This window comes from Prionailurus viverrinus, chromosome A1 (genome assembly GCF_022837055.1).
Source record: "Prionailurus viverrinus isolate Anna chromosome A1, UM_Priviv_1.0, whole genome shotgun sequence".
Taxonomy (NCBI): Eukaryota; Metazoa; Chordata; class Mammalia; order Carnivora; family Felidae; genus Prionailurus; species Prionailurus viverrinus.
In genome coordinates this window covers 180,528,958-180,539,776 of record NC_062561.1, presented here as the reverse complement: position 1 = coordinate 180,539,776, position 10,819 = coordinate 180,528,958, and the positions used below count along the sequence as shown (strand labels likewise).

Below are 10,819 nucleotides of genomic sequence, written 5' to 3'. Positions count from 1 at the left end.
TTTAGTAGACTTGTGATTAAGTCCCATAGTATTTGAAAAATATAACTAAAATATAAACACTAGAATCTCATTCAGTGTTATAAGATGTCTCAACCATAAAAAACACACAAGGATCCAATACTGAATGAGGACAGAGAACATTCATGTCTCTCATCTCTTGCTCAATGTAGTCAGAATCCCATTAAGTAAACAGAAACCATACACAATGTTTCACAAGGTGATTTAATACAGGGGGTCAGTTATACAGCATTTAGAAAGCTGAAAGAGCAAAACCAGTTGCTAAGGCCACCCTGGTATTAGTAGCTCAGGAAACAGCTACCATTCTTTGGGCTGGGAGAGTGAAAGAGAATAAATGCTATTAGCAAAACTTGGGATCTTGGGGGAAGTGTCTCTACAGAGCAGATGGTCAGACCCCCAAGGTGTCACAGCTCAGCTGGTTCTAGGACCTCTGAGGGGGACATCATGTGATTGCTATGTGGACTCTGATAGACAGCTCTAAAAGGAAGAGTGGCACAGTTGCTACTGGTGCTCTGCAGGGGCCACAAGAGAACTGGTGCTAGAAATGCTGGAATAAGTTGAAGTCTGGAGCCCTACTTGAGTGCTACTGCTGGAAGGAAGCTAGCTAGAACCAAAAACAGAAATACTCCTTCTGCTGTCCTATCATGCCTCCAGGCAGTATAACCTAACCAGAAGCTAGCCAGCAAAGAAGCCTGGGAAATGTAGTTTGCATGGTCCCAGCTCCAGTGTCACAGAGTGGAGTGTAAAAAGCCTGAGCTTGAGGCTGAGACAGAGTAGGTAAAATTACTATCAGGCATAAACTCACTGAGTGGAATAAAAAGCAGAATTTTCCTTCATTTTCTTTTACCATAGTTGAATCCCTGTAAGTTAAATGTATTCATGATGCCAATTCACTTTTTCTTGGAATCCCATAGTTCATTAGCCCAATATCCTGCTTATAGCATGTGATTAATGTACATATTGAATGGATAAATGAATATCTTTTTGGCTTTTTGGTGCTGAGGGAATTTTCTCTGATTATTAACCCAGTTTAACTGCCATTGAGAAACAAAACTAAAGAAAATATATAAGAACCTAAGGGCAAACTCTGCCATAGTTCACTGACATTGTAAATGTACCTACCCAAACAGTTCAAATGGTTTCTATCCCTGGCTCTATCTCCTAACTATCCACTTCCAATTTGCTATCAAAAATCTCTACTGCAGCCGTACTTGTATAGCTTAAGAGTGACATCCGGTGGCTTATAACTTAATCACTTATTGTAATGCCTCTAGAAATCTAATCAGCTCTCAATTATTAATATAAATAGGAAGGGGCATAATATATAAAACCCTAAACAAAAGATGAAACTTAAAACTGTTAGCTTTATTTTGAGAGATTGCTTAAGTGCATTTGCCTATTAACCGTTTGAAATCTCATATCCAAGTTCATTTGCATTTTTTCTACTATTGAGTTTATGCCTGTCATAATTTTGGTGATGTCTGCCAAAGACACAAACTGATGCACAGAGAAAGAAACTGGGGTTAGGTAGGGCTGGGAGTATTAGCCATTAACCAGTTCTAGACCTGACTCCCAAGACCAGAAGTTCAGTATTCAGGATCAAAACAGAGTATGGAAAACTCAGCCTAGATCCAGGTTTGAACTAATACCTAAAGTTGTCTAGTCCGGCACAAGGTTCCAGATAGAGGCAACATCTAGAATTGGGTAGGCTCTTTAAACATGGTCTCAGGGGACCAGGCTTCTCAAGGAGAAGTCTGAGCCAGAAGCTGAGGCTAAGGAGCCTGAGATCAGCAAAAAGTCAGGGCAGCAACCAAAGAACCTCAAGTTTAGGATGGTGCTTCATTCTCAATGACACAATGCAGGAAGTTGAAGGTGATTTTTATGTGTGGTTTGGGAAGTCAATCTCATTCTAGTATAGACAATACCTCAAGAAAAAAAAAACATAGAAACTCTTTATGTGTTTGGAATTCTCCTCTTTCTTTTAATAGAATAGTCAAAGGAACAAATAACTTCATCATAAAATCTCACACTTAAATGAACTAGGAATAGAAATCTTCTCATCTTTGTTTACATGGATCTTAGGCTGAAAAATACTACCAACTCAGGATTTACAAGGACTTGAATATGTTTTCATATTCAAAGGGTTCAGGGAATTCAGGCTGAAGGAATTCAGCCCAGACAAGCTCCTTCTCTATTTAATAATATTTTCCAGAGGCAACCCAGCAAAAACATGTATTAATTCATAAATATACAGAAGTGAGTTAAAAGGAAATCTCAGTGGTATCTGTAGTTAGAATTATTCAGACACCTCTTTTATTCAGCTTGATTTGGGAGCAGGATACTAATAGTGAGTCATGAATACGATTAGTATAGCTCATGATGTCAATGTACGGTAGGAGACTTGTGGCTTCTTTCCATGTAACCATATCCCACAAAAAAGTAGGATATGATATTTTTCTGACAATGGAGTCTGAAAGGAAGCAGTTCCTACAAAGTGCTTGCCTATCACATCAAAAGGATGAGTAGAGTTAGCCTTTTCTACACAAATGTCCATCTCTTTTTAAAAATATATATATGGAAACTTCAAGGCAGAGCTATGAAAATTCATAAATACCTACAACCTCAAAATGTTCTTTCCTCAGTTGAGAATGCATGGTCGTGATGACAATGAGGATGATGATAATGGTAATCTTACCTTTTACCAGGACACTTTCTCATTCCTGTGGAAAACAGGAGCTCTCAGCAATCAAATGGAAATAGTTTTGAAGTCCAGCCTCAATGATAATATCCAAATTATCAGAGTAAAGGGCAATGTCTGAAACTTAAGTAGGTGATGTGCATCTAGCCTTTTTCAATTAATCTGGCCTAACAATGGCTGGTTGGCCAAGAGAGAATATGGTAGATATTTCAATGAAGATAGAAAGTTCTTGATTAGTATTTCCTCTAGTGCGTTTTTTCCAAAAATGCTTTTCTCTAGGACATTAGCTTTTAATAAGAAACAGACAATGTGCCTCAAATCTAATCAACAAATGCAAGAACATTCACTTACTCCCTCTAGTTTATTGTCCATAGCAAGTCTGCCTCTGTGTCTTAACTTTGGGAATTTTCCTTTCAAAAAGGAGACCAAACAAGATGGGGTAAATCTGGGAAATGCTCCAGAACTCAAAATGCTTTTGAGGCTTACTCTATGTAAAGGTGTTACATAGTGTAACTGGTGTTAGCAAAAGACAGTATTTTCAGGAGACCACTTGATTCTGTTTAGTTCTATCTCCACTGATAGTTTGCTTCTGACTGTGGCTCAATTTACTGTGCAGCTTACTGGCATACTCTCAGTGGAAAAGACCTGTCCTTCTGGCCCCCCAGGCTGGGGAGTTAGGATGGGTGGGGAAGGATTTCAAGCAAGAGACTCAAAAGAATCTGGAAGGAGACTGAAGTCATCTTTCAGGAATTGACTTTAATTCAGTGATAAGACTTTCATATTAATTTTTATCTTCACAGAGGTGAGAAATACCATTACTTAACCAGGCAATGGAGACTTCAAATTTAAAAAAAAATGTGTTTGACAGAGGGAGTTGTATGGTATATATAAAAATGAAGGGAGGTTATAACTGAACTTCTCTTAAACACCTGATTTAGGTTTTCTACCATCAGTTTACCCAAGATACAAGAAACAAAATACAATAACAAATATTTATTAAAGTCCTGGTGGAACATAGATTATTTTAAAGTATAAGCAGAAAGGGAATATTTGTCAGAAAAGCAAATACCATTCCACCACCAAGCACAGCCTTCTCTGTATTCTCTAAAAATTCTGTCATCTCTAAAATTCTGCCTTCTCTAAAAATTTTCACAGAATCAAACCCTTATAAAAATGTCCTTTTTTGCTTATTCAAGTGGGGAACGCTCATGTAGTTCCCAGAAAATAAAGGTTTATGTTAAATATGATTTCATACTCTCTGTATCATATCATCTGCTTACTCTATGGTCAGGGCACTCAAATGTGAACCCTTGTTTGCATTTTCAGTAAATCAAGGCAAAGATATTTGACCATTTGGAAATTCCAGTTTCTAGACTCAGTTAAGGCACCCATCTAAATAAGACACTTAACATAAGTGTGCAACGATATCTATGTTGTGTGTTCCAAATTGTTCAGAAAGTGAATATGTTATAGTGGAGAAGAGAAAGGTAGCAAGATAAGTAGAAGTAAAGAGTTAAATTAGAAAACTTAAAGAAAAAGAATAGGCTGATGAGACCTTTTATAAACAAAGAAATGCAGAAAAGATGTTTATATTCCTGTGACCACAAGAATAAGCATAACCAAGAGCACTGTTAGAGTCCAACCAACCAAAAAGACCTGAGGAGGTCCCAATGAAATGGAACTCTGGTCCCCACTCACAATCCCCTGGGCAATTAGACCTCCTCTGCATGCTAATTGCATCATTATGAGACAAGCCAAATGCAAATGAAATAAACAATAATTTGGGGCAGAGCAACATGTGGACTAGGCAATTTCTCCTGAGAGACAGATTGCAGGAGTTTTGGAGGGTCCATGAATCAAAGGATGAAATCACAGTACAAAAGGATAAACCAGGCTTGAGAACCCAGACATTTCTCAACTCCTGTCATAGATGTACCTGTCATAACTTGCCCTGAATTTGATCTTGGTCATGACCAATAATTAACCAAATGCAATGGGCCTCCTTTTATCTAAACTATCACACTTTAAAGTGTGCATGGCTTTTTACCCAGAGAGTACATTTTTTAAGGCTCTATCCTAAAGAAATATTTGTACATGCACACAAAGACATATAAATGAGGATTTTTTCAACTCAACATCACTTACAATATTCTAAAATTGGAAAAATCTAAATGCCCAGGAATAAGGGCGTGCTAAACAAAATTTGATATATTTATACTAGGAGCAGAGTGTAATGGAATAAAGTCTTCAGCACCAAAATGCCTGGGTTCATATCTCAGCTCCACTGTTTACCAGCAATGTGACCTTGGCCAAATTGCTTAACTTTTCAGTGACTCAGTATTCCCCAGTGGTAAGAAAAGAAGACAAGATTTCCTTGTTTATAGGGCTATTGTGAGAAATAAATGTGATACCATTCTAAACAGCCAGAATATTATCTGGCACATAGCAGGTACTTAGTATGTTAGCATGTTTCTTATTTTGAACACACAATTATGCAGCATTTAAAAACAGAATCTAGCTGTAGCTCCTGCCATAGAAAACTCTGCAAAATATACCGTGAGATGAAAAAAGGTTGCAAAACAATAAATAAAGGATGATTCTATTAATTATTTACGTGTATATAGGCAAAATACATATGTATGCATATAAACGGAGAAGAAAGTGTGGAAGAACGAGTCAATAGCAACAATTATCTCTAGAAAATGAACTGGACTGAATGGAGAGAGGAACTGAGAGAAGATCACTTTCTTCCTCTTTATATTTTTGCATTTGAGCTTTTTCACAAACATAGATTTCTGTTTTAGTTAAATACTTTTAAAAATACAGTTGACCCCAGAACAACACAGGTTTGAACTGCACAGGTCCACTTACATGTGGACTTTTTCAATAAATATATTGGACATTTTTTTTATATTTGTGACAATTTGAAACAACTTGAAGATGAATCGTGTGCTCTAGAAATAATTGAAAAATTATGAAAAAGTTAGGCTTGTCATGAATACATAAATTATATGTAGGTGCTAATCTATTTTATCACTTGCTACCATAAAAGGTATATACAAATCTATTACCAAAAGTTAAAATTTATCAAAACTTACACACACACTTACAGATTGTACATGGAACCACTTGCAATCCAGAGAAATGTAAACAAACGTAAAGATGCAGTACTAAATCATAACTGCATAAAATTAATTGTAGCACACACTACAAAACTGTAATAATTTCATAGTGGTGAGCTCAAGTGCTAGGATTATCGGCTTAAAATGCTATATGATGCTAATCATCTCTGGGCGAGCAGTTCATCTCTCTGGTAAATTGTGTACTGCAGTAAAAAGTGATTTCTCATAGGTCTTGCATATTTTTCACCATGTTGACCGCAATACCATAAGCTTTGAATAACACCACGGGACCCATATGAAGTGCCATTAGTGATGCTGGAAGTGCTCTCAAGAAGTAGAGAAAAGTCATGACATTACAAGAAAAAGATGAATTGCTTGATATGTAGCATAGATTGAGGTCTGTAGCTGTGGTTGCCTGCCATTTCAAGATAAATGAATCCAGTGTAAGGACATAGTAAAAAAAGAAAAGGAAATGTGTAAAGCTGTCACTGTGGCCACACGTGCAGGTGCAAAAACCTTGCACTTTTTGTGAAATACCTTTTTTATCTTGTATTGAAAATGCAACTTTTACATGAGTGCAGGATTATTATAAGAAAGACATGCCTACAGACTCTGATATGATTTGAGAAATAGCAAAATCATTATATGACAACTGTAAGCAAAAAAAAAAGTAAAGGGTCTGAAGTTGGAGAATATGATGTCAACGAAGGATGGTTTGATAATTTTACAAAGAGGTTTGGCTTAAAAAATGTCAACATAACAAAAGAAGCACCTTCTGCCAATCGAGAGTCAGCAGATGAGTTCCCAGATGAAATGCCATGAGAAAATCATTGAGGAAAAAGGACATGGCATCAGGTTTTTAATGCAGATAAAGGTGTCCTATTCTGGACAAAATGCCACAAAGGAAATTTAATACTAAGGGAAAGAAGTGAGCACCATTATCTAATGCAAGAAGGGATAAATTATTTCTACTGTTTTGTGCAAATTCAGTTGGTTTTACGATCAGGACTATCCTTATCTACCCTTATCTATAAAGTGGTTAACCCCCAAGACTTGAAGGGAAAAGATAAACACAAGCTGCTAGTCTTTGATCATACAACAAGAAGGCCTGGACGATGAGAACCCTTTTTTTCTGGATTGGTTCTATGAATGCTTTTTCCCTGAAGTCAGGAAGTACTTTCCCAGTAAGGGACTGCTTTTTAAGTTCTTTTTATATTGGACAGTGTTCCTGGCCACTCAGAACTCCATGGCTTCAACATTGAAAGCAATTAAGTGTTCTATTTGCCCCCAAACACAAATTCTCTAATTCAGCCTATAGATCAGGTTATCATAAGCACCTTTAAAGCTGTTTACACATGGTACCTCATGGAAAGAAATGTCAAACTATGGAAGAGAACCCCAACAGAGAGAATATCATGAAAATCTGGAAGGATTACACCATTAGAGATGCTATCCTTGTTACATAAAAAGCTGTGAAAGCCATTAAAGCCTGAAACAATAAATTCCTGCTAGAGAATACTGTGTCCAGATGTTGTGCATGACTTCACAGCATTCACAACAGAGTCAATCAAGGAAATCATGAAAGAGATTGTGGATATGACAAAAAAGGTGGGAGGTGAAGGGTTTCAAGACATGGATCTTGGAGAAATTCAAGAGCTAACAGACACCACACCAAAGGAATGAACAGAAGACAATTTGATGGAGATGAGTGCTTCTAAACCAGTGCCAGACAATGAGGAAAAGAAGCAGAAGCAGTGCCAGAAAACAAATTGACATTAGACAATCTGGCAGAAGGATTCTGATTATTTAAGACTGCTTTTGACTTCTTTTACAACATAGACCTTTCTATGAAACAGGCACTGAAACTAAAGCAAATGGTGGAAGAATTGGCACTATATAGAAATATTTTTAGAGAAATGATAAAGCAAAAAGTCAGAAATTACAATGTATTTCTGTAAAGTTATAGCCAGTGTGCCTTCTGCTTCTGCCTTCCCTTGCATTTCTTCCACCTTTTCCACCTCTGCCACCACAGACACAGCAAGACCAACCCCTCCTCTTCCTCTGTCCCCTCAGCCTATTCGACGTGAAAATGACAAGGATGAAGACCTTTATGATGATCCACTTTCATTTAGTGAATAGTAGGTAATCATCACACCATGCAGTTAATAAATGTACCTGTTGTGTATCCTTGTGTGTGTCTTCATGTGAAAAACTAACAACTGTATGGCAAGAACTGTAAGAGACATTTTGTGTCATCATCACTGCCTAAGTATCATGTAAAACATTGTGTGCAAGACTTGTATGGAAATGGATAGTCTATCCGTACATAGGCGTAAGGTGAGTGACATTTAATATAAGATTAATGATTTTTGTTTTCTTACTGTTTTATAACTTTTCTTTCCAATAATTATATTACTATACAGTATGCCTGCTCTCTCTCTCTCCCTAATTAGAGAAACTGTGTATCATTACAGGTAAGTGTGTTGTTAGAAAATGTTAGCAATGTTTCCAATACAGTATTATGAATATGACTATAATACTCTATGCAATAGAATTTTTATAACTATTCATTCATTGTTATGTAGATTAGGCTACCCTTAAGTGATCATATTGATTACACTAGGCTACCATAAAGCAATCATATTGCTGCTTCTTTATTATCAATGCATGAATTACCATACCTATAAATAAACATTTTTCACATTGCTTTTCCAGTTTTGATGTCCAGGGTTACTAATACACAGAACATCTATAGTGTTTTGTATCATACAAGACAATATTGAAATAGATACTGACAGACAATCCATCTTGTAAATTTAAAGTATCAATAAATAGAGTACCGTAAATTTATTTTCTCTACCTTATGACTTTTTTTTTAAATTTTTTTTTCAACGTTTATTTATTTATTTTTGGGACAGAGAGAGACAGAGCATGAACGGGGGAGGGGCAGCGAGAGAGGGAGACACAGAATCGGAAATAGGCTCCAGGCTCTGAGCCGTTAGCACAGAGCCCGACGCGGGGCTTGAACTCATGGACCGCGAGATCATGACCTGGCTGAAGTCGGACGCTTAACCGACTGCGCCACCCAGGCGCCCCCTTTATGACTTTTTTAATAATTTTTTCTTTTCTCTAGCTTACTTTATTGTAAGAATACCATATATAATAAATATAACATACAAAATATATGTTAATCGACTGTTTATGTCATTGGTAAGGCTTCTGGTCAACAGTAGGCTATTGGTAGTTAAGTTTGGGGGGGGGGGTCAAGGTTATATATGGATTTTCAACTCTGTAGGGGTCAGCATCCCTAACCCCTGCATTGTTCAAGGGTCAACTGTATATACCTCAGAAAATAAAGTAAGAAGACGACCAAGTAAAGATGCAATAAGAATAGTGAAAACAATTCTGAACAAGTGAATGTCTACGGTGTTTTAACATTCTGAGTTTCTAAGGAAAAGGGAAACAGGACTTCTCAGTCTATGGTCATAGGTCTAACACAAGCACAGGACTAAGACATGGCAAGCAAGATAGCTAGTACCAAAAAACTGAAGAAGGCACTGATTTTTAGGGCCATGACTCACACAATCCTTAGATATGGCCCTGGTCTAATATTACATTGAAAACATTCCAGGGCTTGCATCGGCAGCACATTTACTAAAACTGGCACAATACAGAGAAAATTAGCATGGCCCCTGCTCAAGGATGACATGCAAATTTTTGAAGTGTCTGTATTTTTAAAGGTATTAGTAGACCTGTCCACTGAAACTTGGCAGGCCAGAAGGGAGTGGCAGGAAATATTCAATGTGCTGAATGGGAAAAATAGGCAGCCAAGAATCCTTTACCCAGCAAATCTGTCATTCGTAATACAAGAAGAGATAAAGTCTTTCCCAGATAAACAAAACTGAAGGAGTTCATGGCCATTAAACCAGCCCTGCAAGAGATCCTAAGGGGGACTCTGTGAGTGGAATGTTGCAAAGACTACAAACGTCCAGAGACATCACCACAAGCATGAAACCTAGAGATAACACAATGACACTAAATCTATATCTTACAATAATAATGCTGAATGCCAATGGACTAAATGCTTCAATCAAAAGACACAAGGTATCAGAATGGATAAAAAATAAGATCCATCTATGCTGTCCACAACAGACCCATTTTAGACCTGAGGACACCTTCAGATTGAAAGTGACGGGATGAACAACCATCTATCATGCTACTGGAAATCAAAAGAAAGCTGGAGTATCCATAGTTATATCAGACAAAATAGATTTTAAACTAACTGTAACAAGAGATGAAGATGGGCATTATATCATAATTATGGGGTCTATCCCTCAAGATGAGCTAGCAATTATAAATGTTTATGCACCCAATTGGGAACACCCAAATATATACATCATTCACAAACATAAGCAATTTTATTGATAAGAATATCATAATTGCAGGTAACTTTAATACTGCACTTACAGCAGGGGACAGATCATCTAGACAGAAATCAATAAAGAAACAATGGCCCTGAATGATACACTGGACCAGATGGACTTGGCAGATATATTCATCCAAAAGCAGCAGAATACATATTCTTCTCGAGTACACATGGAACATTCTCCAAGACAGATCATATACTGGCTCACAAAACAGCCCTTAATAAATATAAAAGAATTGAGACCATATAATGCATATTTACAAACCACAATGTTATGAAACTTGAAATCAACTACAGGAAAAAGTTTGGAAAACCTCCAAATGCATGGAGATCAAAAGAACATCCTGGTAAAGAATGAATGGGTCAACCAGGCAATTAAAGAAGAAATAAAAAAAAAAATATGGAAGCAAATGAAAATGAAAGCATGACAATCCAAAACTTTAGGATGCAGCAAAGGCAGTCCTAAGAGGAATATACATTGCAATCAAGGCCTATTTCAAGAAACAAGAAAAATCCAAAATACAAAATATAACAGCACATCTAAAGGAACTAGGA

The 10,819-nt window shown here is 36.9% G+C and overlaps 1 non-coding gene across 1 annotated transcript; it reads left to right on the top strand.

Annotated features, from left to right (window-relative positions):
- The first annotated feature begins 9,468 nt into the window (after window positions 1-9,468).
- On the top strand, window positions 9,469-9,575 carry LOC125146996 (U6 spliceosomal RNA). Its single transcript, XR_007144955.1, has one exon. It is a non-coding gene; the product is annotated as a U6 spliceosomal RNA (small nuclear RNA).
- Window positions 9,576-10,819: the final 1,244 nt, after the last annotated feature.